This window comes from Triturus cristatus, chromosome 2_1, assembly GCF_964204655.1.
Source record: "Triturus cristatus chromosome 2_1, aTriCri1.1, whole genome shotgun sequence".
Taxonomy (NCBI): domain Eukaryota; kingdom Metazoa; phylum Chordata; class Amphibia; order Caudata; family Salamandridae; genus Triturus; species Triturus cristatus.
Window position 1 is genome coordinate 119,533,402 of NC_140581.1, and position 24,877 is coordinate 119,558,278.

The following is a 24,877-nucleotide window of genomic DNA, read 5'->3' on the forward strand; positions in this document are numbered from 1 at the left end:
TCATCCTGGTTGACCACTGCAATGGCAGAAATGCCCATTACAACTTGTGACTGTCCCATGATGTGAATGAGGGACTGTGTGTGCAGGTTAGGCACACTGTTTTAATACAATATGGCTGATCTATGTGTCTTTCCCTGCAACAACTTGGATTATCTTGATATGTATGAAGTTTTTATGGCTAGTGTTCTAACCATGTCTGAAATTAAAAGTAAAACCTATATGCACTGTCTAAAGAAAGAAATTAATTGAGGACACCTTTGTCTGTTCCAATAACAAAATGCCCAGTGATGATTTCCATACCAAGATATTTTAGCATCTAACCAGGGTTTTGTATATGTTTTAGGAGAATTCCTCAGTATGACCCTATGGGTAAATACAAGAATCTTGGACCTCCTTTTCATGTGCTAAAGTGTATCCCCTTCACCACCGTCCGGTAAGCCCATCAGACTTAAGAGAACTTAATAAAAAGTAGTACATGCTCTTCCTCATGGTCTGATTTAGAAGCAGTGGTGCGGAAGAATCATCCAATTCCTGTAGGAAATTTTGAATTCTGAGCCTTTTGGATAGGTTTACACTATAGAAATACCATATGCCTACATACCTGCAAATCAGTGGGTTATCCTTGCTCCACTATATGGAAAAGGAGATAATTTAGCTAGTGGACTCTCTTCCAGATGTAGCATTCACTCCACAAATGAAAATTATTTCGACTATATAGTCCAATTATAAATCAGGCCTCCAGTGCTGAAATATGATAAGAATAGCCTTGAGAGATGAAACGTAGAATCTAAAAAGGGAGTATTCATTAATAAAAACTTACATGCAACTTTTTGGTGATACAATGATTTTGGAGTGAGAATTTAGGGGGTGATTACGATGGCGGCCGGCCACATATATGGCAGTCGCATGTGCATGTTTACCATTGCGGCGGGTGCTGCAGGTTGCAGCACCCGCCGCAATGTTAAAAATGCAAGTTTTGCATTTCCCTGCACTACGTGGCAGGCACCACGCGGTGCCTGTCACATGGTGCAGGGAAATGTTGGTGAGTACACAGGGTGGCAGGGATGAAGCATCGTAATCTGACGGACGGTGCCTCCTAGGCACCACCACCATTCTAGGTATGCTGACTGCTCCGCCAGGCAATCGGTACGATTGTCTGTGACGGGACCGTGGCGGGCGGTCTTTGCGACCGCCACAGAACTAAGACGATTCCCCCCGCCATCGTAATTTGGTGGGGGGAAATTGCTGTCACATGGCGGAGGGCCCACCACCGCTCGGCGGGCAGTGGCGGGCCTTCTGCCATCGTAATGACCCCCTTATTTACAAGAAGAAAAGAGAGGGTGTTAGGTGGTGTGTTGGTGGGACTGGTGAGGTGAAATTGATGGAGTCACAATTATTACACTAAAACTGTAATGTTACTTTCTTCATGCTTAACCTCCAGGAGGCATATAAATCAAGTAGTTGTGTTGCACTTGCACCACGCAATGGGGTGCACGCGCGATGCAACTACTAAGGGCCCGATTCTGATCCAGGTCGGAATGTGTTCCGACCAACACGGACCGGGACTGAAGTCCGACCGACTCGTACAGGCGCTGTACGACCTTACAAGTACGATGTGTCCCAGTCAGAATCCAACCGACTCACACGGAATCAATCCGGACTGACCGAAACGTACGGAAAACAGTGCCGCCGCCTGGAAACTGAACCAAAACCTTCCGGCCGACACGGAACGGCTACGTGCCTTACAACCAGCCAAGTACGATGCAATGCGTCTCGGACAAAAGAGAGTCGCACGGAGTCCAAGCCGTACAACCGATTCGCACAGACCAGAGATATTCGCAATAAAAAGAGACCGGCGCGTACGTGAAACATGCAACATAGCACAATGTCAGTGTGACCGACTTGGATCACAACCTAAGTGGCGCCACAGGCGTACGACCCGGAACTGAACGTCCCCACCATGTCTAAAGAAATCCATGTAATTGACACAGAAAAAGGCCAAACAGGCAGTTATAAATCCCCCAAAAATCACATTTGAAACCAAGACACACCCACAACTCCACCAATAAAAAGGCCAAAAATCCAGACCATGATCCTTTGCAAATCTCATAGACCTGCAAATAGACAACACCACCACACTGAGACATACAGCCACAACCTACACACTACACAACATTAGCACCACACAATAGGCACACTCACAGTCACCCAGCCATACACATACTCACCAAACCTCACTACCACACACTCACACCCATCCATCTCCACCACCACCCATCACCATGCCCCCAAAGAAGAATGCAAAGTTCACAGACAGTGAGTTGGAGGTCATGGTAGATGAAATCATCAGAGTAGAGCCACAGTTATTTGGTTCCTTGGTCCAACAGACCCCCCTATCCCAGAAAAACAAGATGTGGGTGAGGATTGTCGACAAGGTGAATGCCTTAGCACCTACCATGCGCACAATGGACGACATCAGGAACCGGTGGTACGACATACGCAGGAGGGTCAAGAAACTCATCAGCAAAGACCATGCCCTGAGCCAGTCCACTGATGGTGGTCCTCCTGCAAAACCGGTGTATTTCACTTCCTGGGAGGAGAAGGTGCGGGCCATGTTCCCACCAGTTGGCCTCCATGGATTGCCTGGAATACCAGAGCCTGGTGAGTACACAAACAACTATTCCAAAATGTGATGTCACAGCAATCAGCACCCACAGACAATAATGTAAGGGGGGACAGAGAAAACATTCACTGTCATCAAGCCACATCAACCTAAACAAAACTATCCTCTCATGTATATGCCACCTAGAGAAACACAATACCTGCAATGTCACAGTAACATGTACCTAGGGCAATACATGTACAAACCCAATGACAAATACCCCCGGGATTTGGCCTCATACACCACCAAACACAGTCAGCCATCAAGCTACCACAGTTACACACACACCGAGGGAAGCCGAGTCATAGGAAGGAAGGTCTGGCGTGCTGGACAGGTGGGTGTAGCTGAAAGCAGGGTGATATTCGTAGTCCCAGGCCATAGTCCCCATCCCAGTTGTCCCAGGAATAGACCCATGCACCAGGGTCACCTCACAGGGAGTGTCAAAGTACAGGCAAGATTGGAGACACTGGGCTCTGGTGTGGTATGTGGGGAGCAAAAGGCCTTTCTGAGACTTGGGCACCAACAAACACCAAGACACCACTGTCAGGCAACTTGAACATGTACTCAGACTCACTGTCTTGGAATCATGGCCCATGGGGTCCTATCCGGTCCATGGGGGAGAAGGAGTGCAACCTTAGACTACAACTCCCAGCAGGCCCTGCCACACACCCCTCCCACCAACAACAAACAACACACCTGTGTGAAGCAGGGGAGTGCACGTTTTGCATTGTACATGTAAGGCACCTTAAAAATACATGAGCTGTCCATGCACACAGCTCTACGTGTACATAAAACGCATCTGGAAATTGTACCAAACCTACATCAGCATCTGACTGTGATAATTGAAGACAAAGCCATGCACATACACTCATCATGAAGCATTGTACAGAATTGAATGTGTGTGATACGTTTATGTGTGCTGAACCACAACATACATTGTGTGTCTCTTCCATCCACAGGTGCAGCTGGGGAAACTTCAAGAACAGACGAGGAAGATTCACCGTCCCAGACTCTGGTTGACACAGAGCAGGCCGTTGTGGATGCCTCTCACTCCTCTGACGACGACCATGAACAACCTGGCCCCTCCGGTGTGGATCAGCGTGCAGCAGCAGTAACATCTGCACCCCCTGCCACCATTCCTGCTCCATCTGACAACACCCAGATGACCCTTACTAACACGAACAGACAAACCCAACCCAACACCGAGGGCACAGCAACACAGGGAAGCTTGGAGGTGGCTGCCAATTCCACCAGTGCCATCACCAGAGGAGGCCCAGTGTCATCTGTGCCTGCAACAGCAGAACCTGCTCGTGGTGGTAGGGGTGGTGGGAGTGGGGGCAGGCTGAGGCCACCCCATGGCCATGGTGCTGAACCCCAAGCTGATCCCCAATTAGTACGCATCATAAATGCATACCAGCAATTCACCGGAGGCTTTGACCAGATTGTAGGGCACCTCAGGGACATTAAAGAACAGCAGGCTGAACATCATGCCAGATGGGACGCACACATGTTGCGGGTGGAGACACACATGGCCCGCATGGAGTCAAAGATGGACAAGTTGGATGATGTTACGGTGGTGCACAGAGACATACTGGGATGCCTACATCAGATTGCAAAAACCATGGCCCCACCTCCCTGTGTGCCCACTACATCAGTTGCCACAACAACTGCAACTGCCACAGGTAGGGAGGTGGACTCTGACGAAGACTCTAGTGCACCGCCACAGCCTGCACCTAAGGGACCCCCCCCACAGAAGATGAGGGGTCGGCCAAAGAAAGACAAGGGAGAGGCAGCTGGCCCTGCACATCACATAGGAAGTGAACACCTTTCCCTGACATCTACCATTGTGTGCAAACCCTTCACCTTGTTGACTGTCCCCATCTCTCCCACATGTGATGGAGGATCTGATATGAACCAATGGGTCTACTGACTGTGGACTTTACTCTGCCAATTCTACCGACCAACCCTACCAACTCCTCTATGAACTTTGGAATCCCATTGCACTGTACAGCACTTCATGTCACCTATATCATCCACACACATGTATGTAAATAAACACTCCAAATCACAATTGTTGACTCTGTGATGAAGTTGACTTGTTTTGACACATATAGGTGATGAAATGCCAAAGTAAGACTGGCAGGGGAACCACTAGAGCAATCTAAACACTGAAAATTGATTTATGTTGATGTGACACATTTGAGAGGTACACACTCCTAGGTCAACACAACACAAAAACACCATGTCCATCACATGTCTTGTCTCACACATTGTGAACTGCAAGTACACACAAATGCTGAATCAGAGCCAATCAGCCCTCAGGTACAGCATGCCAAAGATTCACTGATGTGTGAACACAGAGGAAGCACACCACAAACTGGTGCACACCTTTATTACACATACACAACTAGTAAACAGAACATCAGATGCAAGGTACCATCACATAACAGTGAGCAAATATGCAACAAATATGACAGACATGCCAGTATCGGGGTGTGTGGGATGATGCTTCAGGGAACCATGAAAGGTTGCATCCAGTGACCGTATTGTGCGTTTCAGAGGTTACATGTCACCAGACAACAGCATATGGACCCTGTGAATGACAGACATACAACAGTATTGAGATCACTACACAACTGCATACATCTACAAAACACATTACATACGCAATTCAAATAACTTGTGAAAATATCCAAAGATTCATGGCAAAACTGATTGGGAGGACATAGTATCTCAAGGGACACATAAATGCTACAATCATGACACGTAGCATTTAGAAACACATATGCCCACACAGCGCACAACCCAAACACATCAGGTGAAGCAAGATTTATTGCCAACACATCACTGTATACTCACAATTAGGAGAAGAAGTTGTTGATGAGCTAAGTCCGTACATCCCCCTCACCCTCATCGTCACTTGCACCATGTCCCAGGCCAGGATCCTCACATGCTGGTGGTTGCTGTTCGTCATCATCTTCTATGAGAGGCACCTCCTCCCTCACTGCCATGTTTGTAGCATGCAACACACAATAAATATCTTTCACACCTTTTCAGGTGCATATTGGAGTGCTCCTCCTATCCGGTCCAGGCAGCGGAATCTGCATTTCAGGAGTCCAAATGTCCGCTCTATCACTCGCCTGGTCCGCCCATGTACCTCATTGAAACGTATCTGCACAGGTGTGACAGGGTTCCTAAGAGGTGTCAGCAACCAAGGCATGTTGGGGTACCCAGAGTCACCTGCACACAAACAGACAAACATGTCACGGATCGGGGATGAGCGTGTAATCCAAAGATACCTAAGACACGTAAGGTAAAGCGCTACTACTCACCGACAAGCCAGGCACGCTGGTTCTGCAGCTGTGACATCAAATGTGGTATCCTGCTATTCCGCATGATGTAGGCGTCATGGGCTGAACCAGGGAAACGGACACACAAATGTGAAATTGACATGTCCACAAGACATACCACCAGGGCATTAATAGAGTGATAATGTTTACGGTTGTGGTAAATCTGCTCCTGTGCATGTGGTGGTACCAAAGCCAAATGTGTCCCATCAATTGAGCCAATGACATTTGGTATCACTCCCAAGGCATAGAAATCTCCCCTTATGCCTGGCATTTGTTGTTGGGATGGAAATCGGATGTATTGGTCCAGATACAACAACATTGCCTCCAATACATCACGGAGAACACGACTGAACATAGTCTGTAACATCCCACCAGCACCAGCCACTGTGTATTGGAATGTTCCTGTGGCAAAGAAATGTAGGGCTGCCATCACCTTGACCTTGTGAGTCAGCGCAGTTGGATACGCACGTGCAGGTTGTAAATGTGGAGACAACTGCACCTCCAAATCCTCTATCAGCTCGCTTGTGAAGCGGTACCGTCGGATGCAATCACGTTTAACCATGGTTGCAAGGTCTGGGAAGGGTCTGTGGACATTAGGTGCCCTGCAGTACATAGGGAAAGAAACAAAGTATTTCAGTTCACCCACATCTGTGGCAATGACCAGGCCAAATAACACAAGCTACATCACATCAGAACACAATAGTCAGGTGTGTGCAATTCTGCATGGACACATATGCCACACATGTGCCCCTCACAAAACATGTCACCGCCACATGGTGACACAACAAGTGCCATGCTCTGCTGTCGACAAACTGTGGGCCCTGTCACAGTACTTCGGAACATTTGGTACAGGACTAATACACACAGCAATGGTTAGTGAGGATAGTTGTCTTGTCAATATGACAACGGGCGGCCAGTCACACACACGGGGAACATGTAATCCGAAATGGATACAGTCACCATGAAACGTCGGATGTACACGTCCCACCACAAGCAAGACACACAGGATGTGCAAACACGCTTGTCTGCATGTCAAACGTGGATGTCTGTGACACACAGGCACAACACAAAAAAATCACAAGACCAAGTCTGATGGAGGTTGGGGAGATGACCAACTCCCAAATACAAATATGTCCATGTCCCTAGTATTGTACGCAAATACTCATGATGTACCACACACAGCAAGCCCATGGGCACACATTACATATCATATGCCATGGAGGGTTCATGTGACATGGCAATACACAATGTGCCCCAGTCACTGTGCACAGGCCACCTGTGTTGGTCACCAAAGTCCTGAAGCACAGTAGGGAGGTACATCACACACAATGCCTTATGGTGACCATGTGACATGGCACATCCTGGTAGTGTGTACCACATTGTGCACATCAAACATGCAATGTGTACACATGTATACACACATGTGATGGAGCATGAAGAGTGAATACCTGTACTGTGTGACAGGCTGTCACTGTGTTTTCCAGCCCCCTGCGTTCATATCAAAACATTTTGGTGGGCAGCCTCTGACTACCAAATGCAATGGTGACAATGGCGTGTGCGATACCATAAGACGCGTCAGACACTTGTGCACCAATGCGCACGCACGCCTTGCTCAAGAGCTGTAGTGTCTCTCTATGCGGGTGCAATTCCGTGAGACACGCCAGACACTTGTGCACCGATGCGCATACACGCCTTGCTCATGGGCTGTATGTCTCTCTATGCGGGTGCGATTCGGTGAGACGCGTCGGACACTTGTGCACCGATGCGCACGCCTTGCTCATGGGCTGTAATGTCTCTCTATGCGGCCGCGATTCCGTGAGACGTGTCGGACACCTAGGATCCAAGGAGCACACACCCATTGGCTATTGGCTGTCATGGAGACGAGCCTTGTGTTTTGCTACGTGTATGACTTGTGTGCTCCCAGATTCAGTTGGGCCTATACAACAATGTTGCAAATTCAATGGTTACATGATGCAGAAAGTTTGAACGACGCTGAAGGCGTCTCCGATGCTTTCCAAGACATGGATTGGGCCAATTCGGATAATGCGAACGAGTCTGACCTATCTCTTTGCCCACATCGTACAGATACTACCTCTATAGCACTGATTTAAGGCTGTGTGTTCCCCTGAGACAGCACTTGCTTGCACTACATGCCACAGGACTGGGTCACATCACACCACTGCTGCTTTTTCTGCATCCTCTGTCTCCTGCAATGGCACGTACTGTGGAGAGGGCCCCAGCATTCACTGAGGAGGAGAACCAGGCCCTGCTGAACAGCCTCCTCCCAGAGTATTGCTAGCTGTATGGGAAACCAGGGGAGCAGGTGAGTGTGGAGTCCACTGCCTTGCCATTTTAACATGTAGTCTGACTGGCACTACTAGCATTGTGCCCTCAAAGGGAAAGCACACTGAGTAAGTTTAAGTTTGAGAGTGTGGTGATGTATGTACACAGCTGTCAATGTTTCAGATTGACTTACTGTCCTATTTCCCGTATTAAATGTGTTGATGTATGACATACAATTGACTAATAGTGACACTTCCTGACATGCAGAAGTTCGCATTGAGGAAGAGGGGAATGTGACAATGTCTGCCATTCCAGCCATATCAGCAAACAATAACTGTGAGGGCAACTAAGAACTGCTGCAATACACCAGACATGTAAGGGTAGCAATCTGCAGGAGGGCCTCATCTTGGTTTGGGAATGAGAAATTGCCAATTCGTTGCAGTGAGATAGTTTTTGGAGAGTTGCACCACAGCTGCAGACCCTAGATCCCAACTATCCTCACTGCTGTGTTCATGATACAGAGCAGTATGTTTGTCTGCGAAAGATAAGCAAACACCTGTAACCCTCCCCCCCCCCGGTAGTAGATATGGTGACTAAATTGACCTGTTGTTGGCAGTGTTCACTAATCAATGTGGCTCATGCAATCTATGGAGAGGCTAGTGAGGGGGTGTAAGTGGAGAGGGCCACGTGATAGGTCTACCCGTGCAGGTACACATCCTGTGCAACTCTGTATCTCACAGTGTCCGGTCTGAGCAGTGAGTGGGTGTCCACCCTTAGGCCATTGGTCTGCCGGCACTGCCATGTCGTTGATTTGGGCTTGCACAGAGGACAACTGACCATTACCACAGTTGCAATTCCTGAATACATGATATGCACTGCCAAGTTCGACATCTGTGTACAACTGTGTGTTTGTTAACATGGGACATGTGTAGTGATGTTGTCTCACATTGTCATCCTCACAGGTCACTGCCCATAAGAAGAATGAAATTTGGCTGACCATCACCCGGGCAGTTAGGTCGGTGAGGGTCTATAGACGTCGCATCCGCAACTGCCAGAAGAGGTGGCAGGACCTTCGTTGCTGGACCCGGACGACAGCAAGGGTTCAGCTGAAGCTGTCGCCTCCTCGCAGGAGGGACGGACGATGGACCCTGACCCCCCACATGCTACGGATCCTGGTTGGTGGTCTTTCCAGACCTTGATGGGCAGTTGAAGGCAAGGAGGGGGTGAGTACATGCCTTGTATGTGTTTTTGGCTTAACCTGCTGTTTGTACTCCTTCAGCCAAGTAACACTCACACAGTTAGTCTGTCGGCTCAGACAAGTCCCATGTGGCTATATGTGGTGTTGTCCCATTCACATCTGATGCCCAGGTGTGTCCGTTCCACTATTTCACTTGTGTCACTTGGGTTGTGTGTATTCCTGTTGTCCAAGGGAATGTTGACACCAACATCAGCAAAGTGTTCATTGACTTGATGACATGGGTGAGGCTAATCTGGGACTTGTGTCAGATCATTTATGGATTATTAACATGTGCTCTGTATTTGATCAACATCTCTGCAGTAATTGCTGTTGCGGGTCAGCATAGGAGTGTGAGGTATTGACCACACACCCATGCAGCAGGCATGCACAATCGTGACACCTCAGACATTTTATGTGTATGAGTTCCAGCACAATGCATGGTCACCTGCATTGTACTCCTGATTATCCCATGTCACACATGGCCTATGAACAGGTGTGCCACTTGGGTCCCATGAGACACTGTGGCCTCCTATTCTTGTGTGTCAGCCAACCCTTCCACCATTGTGAACAGTTATTAACATGTGTTAGACTCTGTGACAAGCTGGCCTGCCATAGCATTTTGTATTTAAGAGGCTTGCTATGTGTTTGACATGGACAGAAATCTGACATGTAACTATTGGTTCCACACACAGGGCAATACATATGTGTGTAGTAACTATGATGTGCATTTTGGTGTACTCAACAGATTTGTGTCACCTGCTTTACTAAGTACTTGTGATGTCCTCTATGATTAGGTATACAGAGTTTTAGTCCCACAAACTGTGATGTCTCATGTTGCTTCTGTGGCTTAATCATATTCTATCAAATGTGTGTATAATGTGGTGACCATGTATACATGACCACTACCGGAGTTCCATTCACAGTGCAAACATTGGTGTGGCAAGTTGCTGAATGTGGACTAGCCATGCACTGAGCCTGTGACAGTTGTCAGTACTGACTGATGTGCCAGACTGTCCTGTGTAATCATGTTAGACACTAATATCTGGGGCATGCTTTATTGTGACGTGTGTCTTTTACTGCAGCCACAGTGTGCTAACTCTACATTTCAAGTTATGGGCCATATTGGGGTCTGCTAATGGAAGTAGGTTCATCATATCAACAATGGGATCATGCCATCACAAATGCTGTTCCAAGACCTGAGTCAGTGGCCAGGAATGTGACATGTGTGTCACAACACATGACAGTTATGTTCAGAGCAGATCAGAGTCCTGGGTAGTCTGCCAATGCCTGCACATGTGCTGTCCGACATCATACATACTATGGGCTGACGGGTCCTTGTCATCATGGCTACTGGGCCATGCTTCCCTGGCAGATTCATTGGTGCCAGGTTCACCTATGTGTGTTAGATTGTGATTTGGTGTTTATATGATGCCAGGGCTTTCTCAGTGATGTGTTGCATTTAAAGTCAATTGTCCAGTAAATACAGGTGACTGATCTGAATCTGTTTTTCCTCCTTGTTGATCAGCATCATCGGCAGACACTGGAGGGGACAGCTCCACGGACCGTGAGGAGGGCCACAGCCAGACTGGATCCGATGTGGAGGAGTCTGAGGGAGCAAGTGGCACAGATGGTGAGGGAAGCCACACTGAGGGCGAGTCAACAGCCACTACATCTGCTGCGGACGACAAAGGCTCAAGTGATGATTCCCAGGAGGGTGCGGGTGTTTTAACACCAGAGAACACTGCCTGCGAGTCTGTCCCTGCAACTTCCACCATCTCCACCCTCCCAGTTGCTCCCATCCCAGATAACCATGGAGCCCCCGTGTTAGGGCAAGAGTCTCCTTCCGTCCAGGCAGTGCACCTCCTGCATCTGTCTCCCCTGCTGCCCTGAGTGTTGCGTCTGTGGACTGAAGTAGATCCATGTGGGGCAGACATCAATGCTGAGTGTTCTCCATGCCCACGCTAATCTGTTGACACAGTTGTTGTCATTCGTGGAGGGCATGTCAGCAACCATGTCTGCCCAACAGTGGATCAGTCAGTCCATGGCCTCCTCACTGACGGCAGCAGTGTCCTTCCTCCAGCAGTACCTCACCCCACCTACCTCGGCACCATCCACAGTGACCACTACCCTCCCCAAAACAACCACACTCACACCTGCACAGTCACGCACAACACAACAGGCCCGAGCAGCACACACACAGGGAAATCCAAGTCTAAACGCACCAGCAAGCACACACAGGGGACTGAAGGCACACACACGGGATAGGGTGCAGACACACAGCCAAACATCCACAACAAGCCTGCAGTCCTCAGATACCTCTCCCACCAAGACCTCTTCCTATGACTCCCCTGCCAAGCCCCCTTCCCAGAAGCTCTTCCTCTGTGAGCTTGACCTCTTCCCCTCAAAAACACCTGTGCCAACTCGTAAGGGGAAGAGGAAGGAACGCGTTACTTACCTGTAACTGCGGTTATCCAGTATTGGTATCTTTCATAGATTCACATGCCTGAATCATTCCCCGTCGTCGGGAATGGGAGTCGCCGGTAAATAACAAAGTAATGTCCAGAAGACATAAGACAGCCATAGGCCTCAGAGGCCTTAGCTTAGTAAGCTATCCACGTCCTTATGTAAAAAGGACCAAATTTTGGCCAGAGCCAATCAGCTAACACCACCCTCTAGAACCTTCCTGGTAGGAGCTCTAGTCCCTCAGATTTTCGTGAGCACAGTGCTAAGCAGCTGTATACTGAGAGATCCGAGAGAGCCCTTCCAGGGGAGGCGGGTGGGTTGCATGTGAATCTATGAAAGATACCAATACTGGATAACCGCAGTTACAGGTAAGTAACGCGTTCCTTATCCAGTATTAGGGTATCTTTCATAGATTCACATGCCTGAATCAGAGTAGCAAGCAGTGAAAAAAAGCACATTTCGAAAGATATGGATAACATACAGGTATTAGATAACCACATCTATCTGGGATAAATAACAGTGCTACTGTAAAGCAATGAATAAGTAATGCATACATTATAGTGCGAAATGTGCATAAACTCAGGATGGTGGGATGAAAGAAAGGGCTCACCTCTATTTAAAAAGATGACGTAGTACCGCTTGGCCCACTGACGCATCCTTCATGATCTCCGCATCCAGGCAGTAATGCTTGGTGAAGGTATGCGGCGTCTTCCATGTGGCCGCTCTACAAATGTCCACAATGGGCACCCCAGCAAAAAGAGCCATGGAAGTAGACATGGCCCTTGTGGAGTGGGCACGGACCGTTGTTCTCAACGGACGTCCTGCCTGTTGGTGACAGAAAGAAATGGCCGAAGAAATCCAGCGGGAAATGCTCTGTTTTGTGAGCGGAAGCCCTCTTCGAGGTCTGCTGTAGGCTATGAATAGCTGATTTGATTTACGAAAAGATTTCGTTCTCTCAATGTAAAATTTCAAGCAACGCTGAATGTCTAGTGAATGTAGAGTTCGTTCCGCCACTGTTTGTGGATTTGGGAAGAATGATTGTAAAACAATAGGTTCGTTGAGGTGGAAGTGAGATGGAACCTTGGGAATGAAAGCTGGATTTGTGCGGAGAAGGACTCTATCCTTTTTGAATTGCAGGAATGGGTCCTGGATAGAGAATGCTTGGAGCTCTCCCACTCGCCTTGCCGAGGTGAGAGCTAGTAGAAGTGCCACCTTCCAGGAAACAAATTTAAGGTCAGCTCTGTGGATGGGCTCAAACGGGTGCTTCATTAATTGAGCTAGAACTATGTTAAGGTGCCAGGCCGGTGGAACAGGCTTTACTGGAGGGAATGTGCGAAACAGTCCTTTCATGAATTGCTTTATGAGTCTATGAGACCATAAAGAGGGGCCGGAAGAAGATCTTCTGAAACGTGAGATTGCAGCTAGGTGAACTTTAATGGAGGCATGAGCAAGACCAGATTCTGCCAGATGTAAAAGGTAGGGTAAGACTTGTCCTGGGGTGGAAGAAAAAGGATGCAACTTATTCGTCTTACACCAGATACAGAATCTTTTCCACTTGAGTGAGTAGGTCTTGTTGGTACTATCTGCTCGAGCCCGAGCTAGAATTCGTCTGCAGTCTGGAGGAATGTCTAGGCCCCGAAACTCTCTGAACTCAGGAGCCAAGCTGATAACCTGAGAGAGGCTAGATCCGGATGTTGAATCTGCTGATCGCTGAGCGTCAGAAGAGATGGAAACGTTTTCAGCCTGATCGGAGGTTCCTGGGAGAGGAGGTGAAGTTCCGAGAACCAGTGTTGGCGTGGCCAAGCTGGGGCTATCAATATCAAAGTGCAAGGTTCCGCCTTCATCTTCCGTAGTACCCTGGGGATCAGGGGAAATGGCGGAAAGGCGTATGCAAAGACGTTGCACCATGCTATCGAAAAGGCATTCCCCAGGGATCCTGGTTGGGGATGCCAGCTTGCAAAGTATTGGCATTTGGCGTTGCGTTGGGTGGCGAATAGGTCCAGCTGAGGTGTGCCCCATTGGGCGAAGATATTGTCGAGGACCTGCTGATCCAGTTCCCACTCGTGGCACGCTGCCTGCCTCCTGCTTAGATAATCTGCCAACACATTGTGGGTGCCTGGAACATAATCTGCTCGGAGAGAGATGTTGTGGCGGAGCAGCCAGTTCCAGATTTTCTGCGATTCGCGCGAAAGTGTCAGTGAACGAGTCCCTCCCTGCTTGTTCAGGTAGTGCATTGTCGTGGTGTTGTCTGTCCGGACAAGCACTACTGAGTTCTTTATCCTCGGGAGGAAAGCCACTAGAGCTAGGTAGACTGCTCGGAGCTCTAAAAGGTTGATATGAAGCATTTTCTCCGAAAGGGACCACTTTCCGCTTATCTGTAGCTCCTGAAGGAAAGCTCCCCAGCCTTCCAAGGAGGCGTCCGTGGTGATTATATGAGGAGTAGCAGGAAGCAAGAAAGGCAAGCCTTGCGAAAGGTTCTTGGGGCGAACCCACCATTGCAGAGCCTGTTTGATCGCCGGGGTTACTTGGATGACGTCGTCGAAAGACCCTGTACACTGGATCCACTGGTTCGACAGAGCCTCTTGTAGGGGTCGCATCCGTAAGCGGCAATGTGGGATTAATAGAATGCAGGAGGACATCATCCCGAGGAGGGATTTGAAGAGGCGCACCGAGAGTGTCTTTCTTGTCATTACCTGGAGTGCCAGAGATTGAAGTTTGTCCTGGCGTTCCTGTGACGGGAATGCTTTCCTGTGGATGGTGTCTAGTGTGGCTCCCAAAAATTGCATGCATTGGGATGGTTGCAGGACAGATTTGTCGTGGTTGAGAGTGAGCCCCAGTGACTCGAAGAGTGTCAGACAAGCGTTGGAAGATCTTATCACGCCTTCTTGTGATGGGGACTTGATAAGCCAGTCGTCTAAATACGGGAAGACTTGGTGGTGGGAACGGCGTAGGTACGCCGCCACTGGTGCTAGGCATTTGGTGAAAATGCGTGGCGTCGATTTGAGCCCAAAAGGCAGAACCCGAAACTGGTAATGCCTGCCCGCCACCATGAAACGCAGGAACTTCTTGTGGTTGCGGTGTATTGGGACATGAAAATAGGCGTCCTGAAGGTCCACCGACACCATGTAGTCGTTTGCGTTGAGTAAATGCAAAACCTCCTGTATGGTAATCATTCGAAACGACTGTTTTTTCAGAAATTTGTTGAGATTTCTGAGGTCCAATATGGGTCTCCATTTTTTCTCTTTCTTTCGGATGAGAAAGAAATGGGAGTAGAACCCTCTCCCTCGTTGGCTTAGGGGAACTTTCTCTATAGCTCCCTTTAGAAGCATAATCTTTATTTCTTTGAGTAATGGGCGCAGGTTTTTGTGAGCCCTTTGGCGGGGAGGAGTTTGAGGAGGAATTTGTATGAATTCCAGGGAATGGCCGAATTGTATTAATTGGAGGACCCATCGGTCCGTAGTTATCGTTTGCCAATTTTTGAGAAAATGGGAGATTTTTCCGCCAATCTTGTAGGATGGAGACAAGTTTGTGACCGGCTGCATCTGGAAGTCATTGCCGCCGCGCGGCACCCTTTTGTCTTCCTCCTCTGTTACGAAAGGAAGTTTTGTGGTAAGACGACTGTTGTCGCTGCTGAGATTGTGGACGGTACTGCTGGGAAGAGGAGAAAGAGGAACGCTGTTGAAAGTCTCCTCTGGAGGAAGTCTGACCTCTTCCTCTGGACCCACGAAAGGAAGGGTTCCGAGATTGCAGAGACCCCAGGGCTCTGGCAGTATCTGTATCTTTTTTGATACCTTGCAATGCCTCGTCAATAAGAGGACCGAATAGAAGCTGGCCATCATAAGGCATGTCCAGGACTTTTGTCTGGACCTCCGGCCTGAAAGAAGTTGCCTTGAGCCAACCCTGGCGCCGGAGAACAGCCGCACCAGCCAGCTGTCTAAAACCTGTGGAAGCAATATCCATTGCACAGTCTATCAGTTCCGTGGCAGATCGTTCACCCTCCAACAGAATCTTCCTTGCCTCTTCTTTTAAGTCAGAAGGCAAATCCGCTAGATATGGGGCAATGTCCGCCCACATTTGTCGGTTGTACCGTCCCAATAGTGCAGTAGCGTTGGAGGCACGCACTGTCAAGGCTGACATAGAGGAGAAACGTTTCCCTATGTTATCCATACGTCGCCCTTCTTTATCCGGCGGAGCTGTCAACAGCGCAGCTGGGTTGTTTGCCCTCCTCTGCGCAGCCTGAGTGATAACCGAGTCCGGCTTTGGATGGCCTGTAAGACAAACCGGAGCCGTGTCCGGAGCTTTATATTTCTTGTCCAGGCGTGGTAGAACCGGTGGCACTGATGAAGGGTTCTGCATTATCTTTATGCCCTGGTCCCAAATATAATCAATTATCGGAATTGCCCGGACGGACTTCTTGAAGGGTTCCTTAAAGTCATATAAGAAACAGTCTTGTTGATGCGAAGGCATCGGGATCTGGAAGCGCTGGGCCGCTCTTTCAATGATGTTGTGGAAACCGCCGATGTCGTCGGGCGGTGAGTCGGCTGTGGTAGGGACAGGCGAAACAGGAGCCGGAAGGATGTAATCGTCCCATTCATCTTGTTGGGATTGGACGTCCTGGAGTTCTCCTTCCTCAGGTTCCTCCTCCTCCTCCTCGTCGTCCGTGGTGGGCCGAGGCGGAGGTGCCGTCCTCTCCAAAAGCAGTGGAGGCGGTCGTGGCCGTGGAGTGGAAGGCCCCGCAGGCATCGGTGGAGGTGCCGGAGTCGGAAAACGCTGCTTATAGTCCGTTATTAAGAGCTGAAGGTCTGTGACCAAGGCTGCCGGTAGACACACCATGGAAGGTGGAGGCGGCATGTATTCTTAATGAGGAACCTCCTCATAGTCCTGGGGATTGTCTTCGTAATCCGAGACATCCTGGTACTTTACATGGAGCTGTGATGGACTAGTCGCCGCAGGAAAGAGACTAGCGTCATCCGAATCCTCCTCTTCAAAGAGGCGAGTGGGAGGCAAGGTTGAGACCTTACTGGGCGAAGTGAGGGCCGGAGTTAATGCACGCTTGGTTATTTGTACATGCACAAATGTACCCTGGTCGTCCGTGTCTATACCCCTCAAGGGGCTCGATGGTATAGCTGTAACCGACGTTACAGGTATCAATGCAGTCGACGAGATCGTCGTCGGGGTCGTCGTCAACGACGAGGATGATGAAGACGGTCTCCTCGTCAACGATGACGTCGACGACGGCGTCGACGGTGATATTCTCGTCGACGGTACCCTCGTCGTCGACGGTGTCTTCGTCGACGGTGTCTTCGTCGACGGTGTCTTCGTCGTCGGTGTCTTCATCGACGATGTTGTCGTCGACGATGATGTTGTTGAAGCTCTCGTCGACGGTGTCGTCGTCGACCCTCCCGTCGACAGCTTACTCGACGACGACTTTTTTATGGCTAACGTCGACGGAATTGTCTTGCCTGCCGTCGACGATGGAGTTGTCGTCGTCGAGGACATGGAATGGGATGTCATCGCCGATAGAGTCGTCGTCGACGATGTAACTGAAATCGCTGTCGAAGGAGACTTTCTCGTCGACGCTACTGTCGACATTGTCGTCGACGAGGTGGCAATAGGCTTTTTGAAGGTGTGGGGCATCACCTTAGGAGACAAGCTCCCTGGAACAGGCGAATCCTGGACCTCTGAAGACTTTTTCTGCGTCTTCTTTTGAGGTGGCTGCGACGAAGGGCCCGGCGATGCCACCCTTGGTCTTTTAGATGAGGAGTGAGACGCAACTGAGGAACTCTCACTCTCCTCAGAGGACACCACATCCTTGTCCTTCAGCCTTTGCAGCCAGATTAAAAGGCGCCCCTCTCGGTCTTTCAAGGTCTTAGAAGAGAAAGTCCGACATACCTTGCAGTCCTTAGAACTATGACTGGGATAGAGGCAATACAAGCAGTCCTTGTGTTGGTCGTCGATATGTAGCCTCTTCTTTCCGCAAGAGGCGCAGGGCCTGAATAAACCCTTCTTAGGTGTATCAGCCATGCTGAAAATCCAGAAAGTTGAGAAGAAATACTGTCAAATCCAAAGAAATGAGCAGAGCTCAGTGGAGACTCCCTTAGCACAACGTGCGGTAGAAAATCTGAGGGACTAGAGCTCCTACCAGGAAGGTTCTAGAGGGTGGTGTTAGCTGATTGGCTCTGGCCAAAATTTGGTCCTTTTTACATAAGGACGTGGATAGCTTACTAAGCTAAGGCCTCTGAGGCCTATGGCTGTCTTATGTCTTCTGGACATTACTTTGTTATTTACCGGCGACTCCCATTCCCGACGACGGGGAATGATTCAGGCATGTGAATCTATGAAAGATACCCTAATACTGGATAAGTCACCTTGCCAGGAGGGTATACCCCCCTAAACCACGCACACCCTCACCCAAGAGCAGGGACCCAGAGCCCCCCCCGGAAATCATCAAGAACCAGGAAGACCCCACAACATTCACACACTCCCATCACACACTCTCTGTCCTCAAGCTCCCATGCCACCACTCCTTGTGTTCCCCTGCCACACCCTGCCCCAGGTTCACCCACCCACCGCTGGCGCATCTCCAAAGTCATTAGGCCCTCCCCCCCTTCTACAGACACTTACACAACACCCGGCCCTCCATCTGTTCCTGCAACTGCAGTGGAGCCTGTGTCCCCCCCAACTGTCCTGGACACGGCAGTGGAGCCCCAGCACACTCCATCGGACATGCTCTCTGCAGTGGAGACCCTACACACTGATCCTGACCCATCCACTGCAGTTGCTCCTGTGACCCCTGTACCCACCAACACTCCCCTGCCCCACACTTGTGCACCCTGATCCTGTCCCTGCGGTGCCTGGCCTGCCACCATAGATGCCCCGCCAAAGGGTGATGTCCCCTACTGTGTATCAGTGCAGGCAAGCTATGGCTGACATGTTGTCAGTTGTCCCTCATCATGGACTGATGTCATGGACTGGCCATTGGCCTTATTGCATTTGGAGCTGGAAATGTCCCCTTTCCGTTGCAGAATAAACGTATGTTTTGTTATTGCTTTGATTTTCTTCTCATGTACCCAATGTTGCTGAGGTGTGTAATTTAGTTGCTGTTGTGCTATTGTCATTTTCCACTGTGTGATATGATGTGTCTCATGTGTGCCATGGTACATGAGTCATATAGCAGTATGTCTCCAAATCATCAATGTGTGTCAATTCAGATTCTCAAGATCACAACTGATGTTGCACAGGGATTGGGACAGCCTTTGGAGTACGTCACATCTTTGTTTTCCACTGTTGCACATGTTTTGTGCTGACATGTGTGCACATCTTCCTTCATACTGACTCAGCCCGTCAACACCGGACATGCATTTTCATGCATGGGTGAAAAACAAGTCATCTGTGTCATCGGTGCAACTTGGCAAAATTTATGTTTGGAATATGTGCTGGTGACTTAAGGTACACTGCAGGACACAGGCTGATGTGACCCGAACCTTCAGTCAGAATTAATAGGTGGCTCACTGGCAGACTCCTACTCTGACATGACTTGGCCCTGCACAGACGACTGTTGGCACAGCTGAGGTTACACATGAGTGGAGTCACCTCATGGCAGTGTGTAACCTGGTGTCATTGACTGGGCCCATCTGTTATGTTCTGTGTGCATGTCTCAGTGGGTTACCGTGCATTTTTACACACAACCTGCATTCCCTGCAGTTGTGCCTGACTATGATGCTTGCTGAGTTGCCCTGTGTTTGCCATAGGTGTTAGGACTGGGTTTCCTGGGATGTGGGTACATGGTAAATACTGGTTATAGGGGAGTCATCGGTGTGTGTGTGTGTGATGTAATGACCCTGATATGTGTGAAAACTCACAAGGTACATAACCAGGATTCAGCCCTGCACTTTGGTGTTGCCAAAATCAGGTTGTTTTCACATTGTGGTGTCTTCATGTGCCTGGGTAACTTGTATGTGTGTGTCAGTGCTTACACTCATCAGAACCTAGCCTTCAATGTCTGCTGCTGTGAAAATGTGTTCTTTGTGGGTATCCATGTGCTCTCCATTGTTCGGGGACTGTTCCAAGGATCCCAATGTGTCAGATAAGTGTCACGTCATGCACATGTACCTCATAATATACGGTGTGTGGGTCATTCGCAAAGGATGTTTCCTGGCCATGTGTGATATGTTTGTGCACCTTAGATCCCCCTCCACCCCTGTGATTTTCAACGGTGCATGTGCAATGTCAGCAGTACCTGTGGGAATGGCTGCTGCGCATTGGTACAGATGAAGGTGTGTGGCATCTGGAGTGGACATATGTGAGTGTTCTCATGTCTAGGACACTACATACATGGAGGGCTTACGTCACAGCACATGGCCATTTATTTTTCTGAGTGAGTGTGATGTCAGTTTGGCTGTCACTACCTGCCACAGTGCGCACACCGCACATGTGACTGTGCTCAACAGTCGGGTGTACATCCAAAGTGTTACACGCAGAGGGCTCATCATACAGGCTACTGTTGCAACAATGTGGGCTCCTTGTGGATATTGATGGAGTGGGTCTTACTGTTTGTTGGTGTGCAGCCAAGCTTATGTCACATGACTGTTTTTGTGTGACCATTAATGTCACAATGGCTGATTGGCCACATGTATGTAGCCAGTTCCTGTGTGACTTCTGGATGGCAGTGTGTACACATATATCTGTTTTGATTTAAACACCACTGGATGTGTGTCGTACTAGCCTGGGTACACTGAGACACACACACATGTGGTGTTCATTTTGCAGTGTGGGGCTGGCTGGTTGTGTTTGGGCACCTGCACCTATGCGTTGATATGGCTTTTCTGGACATTGCCTGCAAGTCGGGTGTAGGTATTGCCGTACTGTCCCTGGCACTCCTACCTCATCATTCGGTGCATTCTTCATAGTTATTATGTTCCATTGCTGCCATGGTATGGGTCTTGATTACCTGATGGCTGCAATCTACACAGGATTCCTTGGAATGTGTGTCTGTTGGTGTGCATTTGTGTGTATGCATTCTGTTGGGCACTACTTACATTGTGTAATTGTACATTGGAGGCATTGCCAGCTTCCATGTGCACTGCCGCTCTGCACATGTCAGAGGGATGTTAGTCGACGCAGGTCACTTCCACTCCACAGATGTGTGTTTGTTTGCAACACACCCACTACTTAGCCACTACACTGCTTGTGGTGTTCCAACCAGGAATCTGACGTGCAGAGCAGCATTGTCTGTCAATTTTGGACAGGCACTCATATTTGGATCCCTGCGGTGGGGTGGGCTTTGGCACCAATGATGCTATGTTCACGATGTGCATGGATTTATGATGCCAGAATCAGCTTTTGGTCACAGTTGCAGGGACTTCACACACAATACACAATCTTGGCATGATGGTAAGGTGAGGGGTGCTTGTACTACAAGACATATGGGTGGAACTGCTGATAATGATAGGCGTCCACCCCAAAGTATATTGTGACTGCTGGGGGTGATAGGCACCCCCCTAAGGCTCAAGGACTGATCATCCACCCCCTATGTTCTGGAGAATGCTGGGGGTGATAGGCACTCACCCCCATGCAGGTGGAGTATGCTGATAGTGATAGGCATCCACCCCCAAGTGGATTTGGACTGCTGGGGGTGATAGGCATCACCCCCTAAGGCCCAAGGACTGGGCATCCACCCCCTATGTGCTGGAGAATGCTGGGGGTGATAGACACTCACCCCCATGCAGGTGGAGTATGCTGGTAGTGATAGGCATCCGCCCCAAGTGGATTTGGACTGCTGGGGGTTATGGGCATCCCCCCTAAGACTCAAGGACTGGGCATCCACCCCCTATGTGCTGGAGAATGCTGGTGGTGATAGACACGCACCCCCATGCAGGTGGAGTATGCTGGTAGTGATAGGCATCCACACCCATGCAGGTGGAGTATGCAGATGTGGTAGGCATCCACCCCCATGTAGGTTGTGACTGCTGGTGGTGATAGGCATCCCCCCTATGGGTTAAGGACTAAGCATCCACCCCCTATGTGCTGGGGAATGCTGGTGGTGATAGACACTCACCCCCATACAGGTGGAGTATGCTGGTAGTGATAGGCATCCACACCCATGCAGGTGGAGTATGCAGATAGTGATAGGCATCCACCCCCATGTAGGTTGTGACTGCTGGTGGTGATAGGCATCCCCCCTATGGGTTAAGGGCTAGGCATCCACCCCGTATGTGCTGGAGAATGCTGGTGGTGATAGACACTCACCCCCATGCAGGTGGAGTATGCTGGTAGTGATAGGCATCCACACCCATGCAGGTGGAGTATGCAGATAGTGATAGGCATCCACCCCCATGTAGGCTGTGACTGCTGGTGGTGATAGGCATCCCACCTATGGGTTAAGGACTAGGCATCCACCTCGTATGTGCTGGAGAATGCTGGGGTGATAGGCACTCACCCCCATGCAGGTGGAGTATGCTGATAGTGATAGGCATCCACTCCCAAGTGGATTTGGACTGCTGGGGGTGATAGGCTTCCCCCTTAAGGCTCAAGGACTGGGCATCCAGCCCCTATGTGCTGGAGAATGCTGGGTTGATAGGCACTCACCCCCATGCAGGTGGAGTATGCTGATAGTGATAGGCATCCACCCCCAAGTGGATTTGGACTGCTGGGGGTGATAGGCATCCCCCCTAAGGCTCAAGGACTGGGTATCCACCCCCTATGTGCTGGAGAATGCTGGGGGTGATAGGCACTCACCCCCATGCAGGTGGAGTATGCTGATAGTGATAGGCATCCACCCCCAAGTGGATTTGGACTGCTGGGGGTGATAGGCATCCCCCCTAAGGCTCAAGGACTGGGCATCCACCCCTATGTGCTGGAGAATGCTGGTAGTGAAAGGCACTCACACCCATGCAGGTGAAGTATGCTGGTAGTTATAGGCATCCACCTCCATGTAGATTGGGACTGCTGGGGGTGATAGGCATCCCCCTAATGCTTAAGGACTGGGCATCCACCCCCTATGTACTAGAGATTGCTGATGGTGATAGGCATCCACCCCATATGGGCGAGACACTGCTGGTAATGATGGGCACCCCTCCTCCCCACCCCCTCCATTGGTTGTTCCTGCTGGTAGTTATGGCTATGTACTCCCTACGGGTGTTGTACTTGCCGTCTGCGTGGTACGTGTCGATTCCTGTCATAAACGTACAGTGCAGTGATGACATGCGCGATCAGGTACATGCTAGGTTCGTCTCGTACCCCTGAGTGGCTTGATAAATCTGGAGTAAGGCAATGCAGTGCAAATCGTTGTGTTGCATTGCTCTGCCTCAAGGAGGCGTTCCATGGGTGGTGCGTGGGTGTTCGCATACAACACCCATGGATTTCAGTGCATTCCCAGATTTACTATCACTGGCCGAAGTGGCAAGAAACCTAGGGGTTTTCATTGACACAAATCCACAGATCTCAGCGGTGGTCAGAAATGCATGCTGGATTCTGAGGATGCTAAGGAAGTTTCTTAAATTTCTGTCATGAGAAGCCAAGAAAACAGTGGTTCAGGCACTGATCCTATCTAGATAGGACTATGTCAACATACTGTACATTGGCATCCCAGAATACCTCATGCAGAGACTACAAAAGGTACAAAACATAGCAGCCTTTTGTTCAACCTCCTGAAACATTCCTCAATCTCCCGGTATTGCAGCCAACTTCACTTGCTCTCCGCTAAAGAAAGAGTTATTTTTAAAGCACTTACAGCACTATAAAATGGGGCCTAAATATTGACACGAGAGGATGACCCCACACTGCTCTAAAAGACCCTTTTGATCAGAGTCAGCTATCTACTGTCCATCCCTTGTACCAAACGAAAGGAATGGGGTGTATCTGCCTGCTCTGTACTGTAAGCCAAACATTAAATGAATTCCCCTTGCCCCTAAGATGTATTCCAGATAAAAAGTTGCTCCGTAAATTACTGAAAACGTATCTATTCAAGGGTTAAAGTGGTTGGGAACGCCTGGTGGGCTTTTGCCTTAGCGCTGGAACACTTTTGTAGTAGCCTTACTAGTAGAGCACTTTACAAATCCCATCATTCATTCATTCAGTCTGCCAAAATGCTACACCTCCCCAGGTGAGGTGGAACGAGGAGATATATCTTTATTATTATTTTTTTTAATTACCTTTATTTTATGAGCATTTTCCCACATAACAAAAGAAAAAAATACCTCCAGTCGTTCACAGCATTGTACTGTATATTCGGCACACGTTCACAACATCATTTTACAACATATATTGGCAGTTAGTGTTACACATCAATTTCATCCTAGTTATAGTCGTATTGGTTACTGGACATTTCAAGCCTATATGGCGGCATGTAATATATACGCATGGTGGTTAAATTCCTACGACACTAATATCCTTATTTGCCAGCATATGCGCCAGAACGGGGACCCACTAATGTCTTTAGCTTGTCATTGTGTCAGGATTCCTTGTGTCCTCATGGCCCCACACCATCCTGTCTGTGTGCTGTGGCCCCTGTATCTTCTAATGTGGGTTATATTGACAAATATGTACTATAAAAAAAGACTACATTTGCTAAATCGATATTATTTTATAAAGATATTTTTATAAACGATATTTTTAACAATGATATTTTAAACAACATACTAAATCGATATTCTTGACATCGATATTACAATCCACGATATTTTTGACTATCGAGATAAAAAACTCGATGTTATGGTACAACGATATTTTGATCTCGATATTATGTCTACTTACCGCTGACACCATGTGTCACCACTCTTAGCTACCCTGCCCTCCTGAACCTTTGAGGGTGAGAGACAAGTAGTGCTTAAATTGAGCTGGTGAGTGCTGGTGGGAGCCACAGGCGCTTGTTTTCGTGCATCA

General features: G+C 49.1%; 1 protein-coding gene across 9 annotated transcripts in view; it reads left to right on the forward strand.

Moving 5' to 3' along the window:
* The window catches only part of LOC146863858 (uncharacterized), a 343,419-nt gene that overhangs the window by 246,318 nt on the left and 72,224 nt on the right, over nt 1-24,877 (forward strand). For 2 of the 9 annotated variants that reach the window (XR_014976578.1, XR_014976579.1), the window contains exon 9: nt 344-433. The exons of the other annotated variants lie outside the window; for them this stretch is intronic. The gene's annotated coding sequence lies outside the window, so the exon portion shown is untranslated. The remainder of the gene's footprint in view (nt 1-343; nt 434-24,877) is intronic. 9 annotated transcript variants of the gene reach the window in all.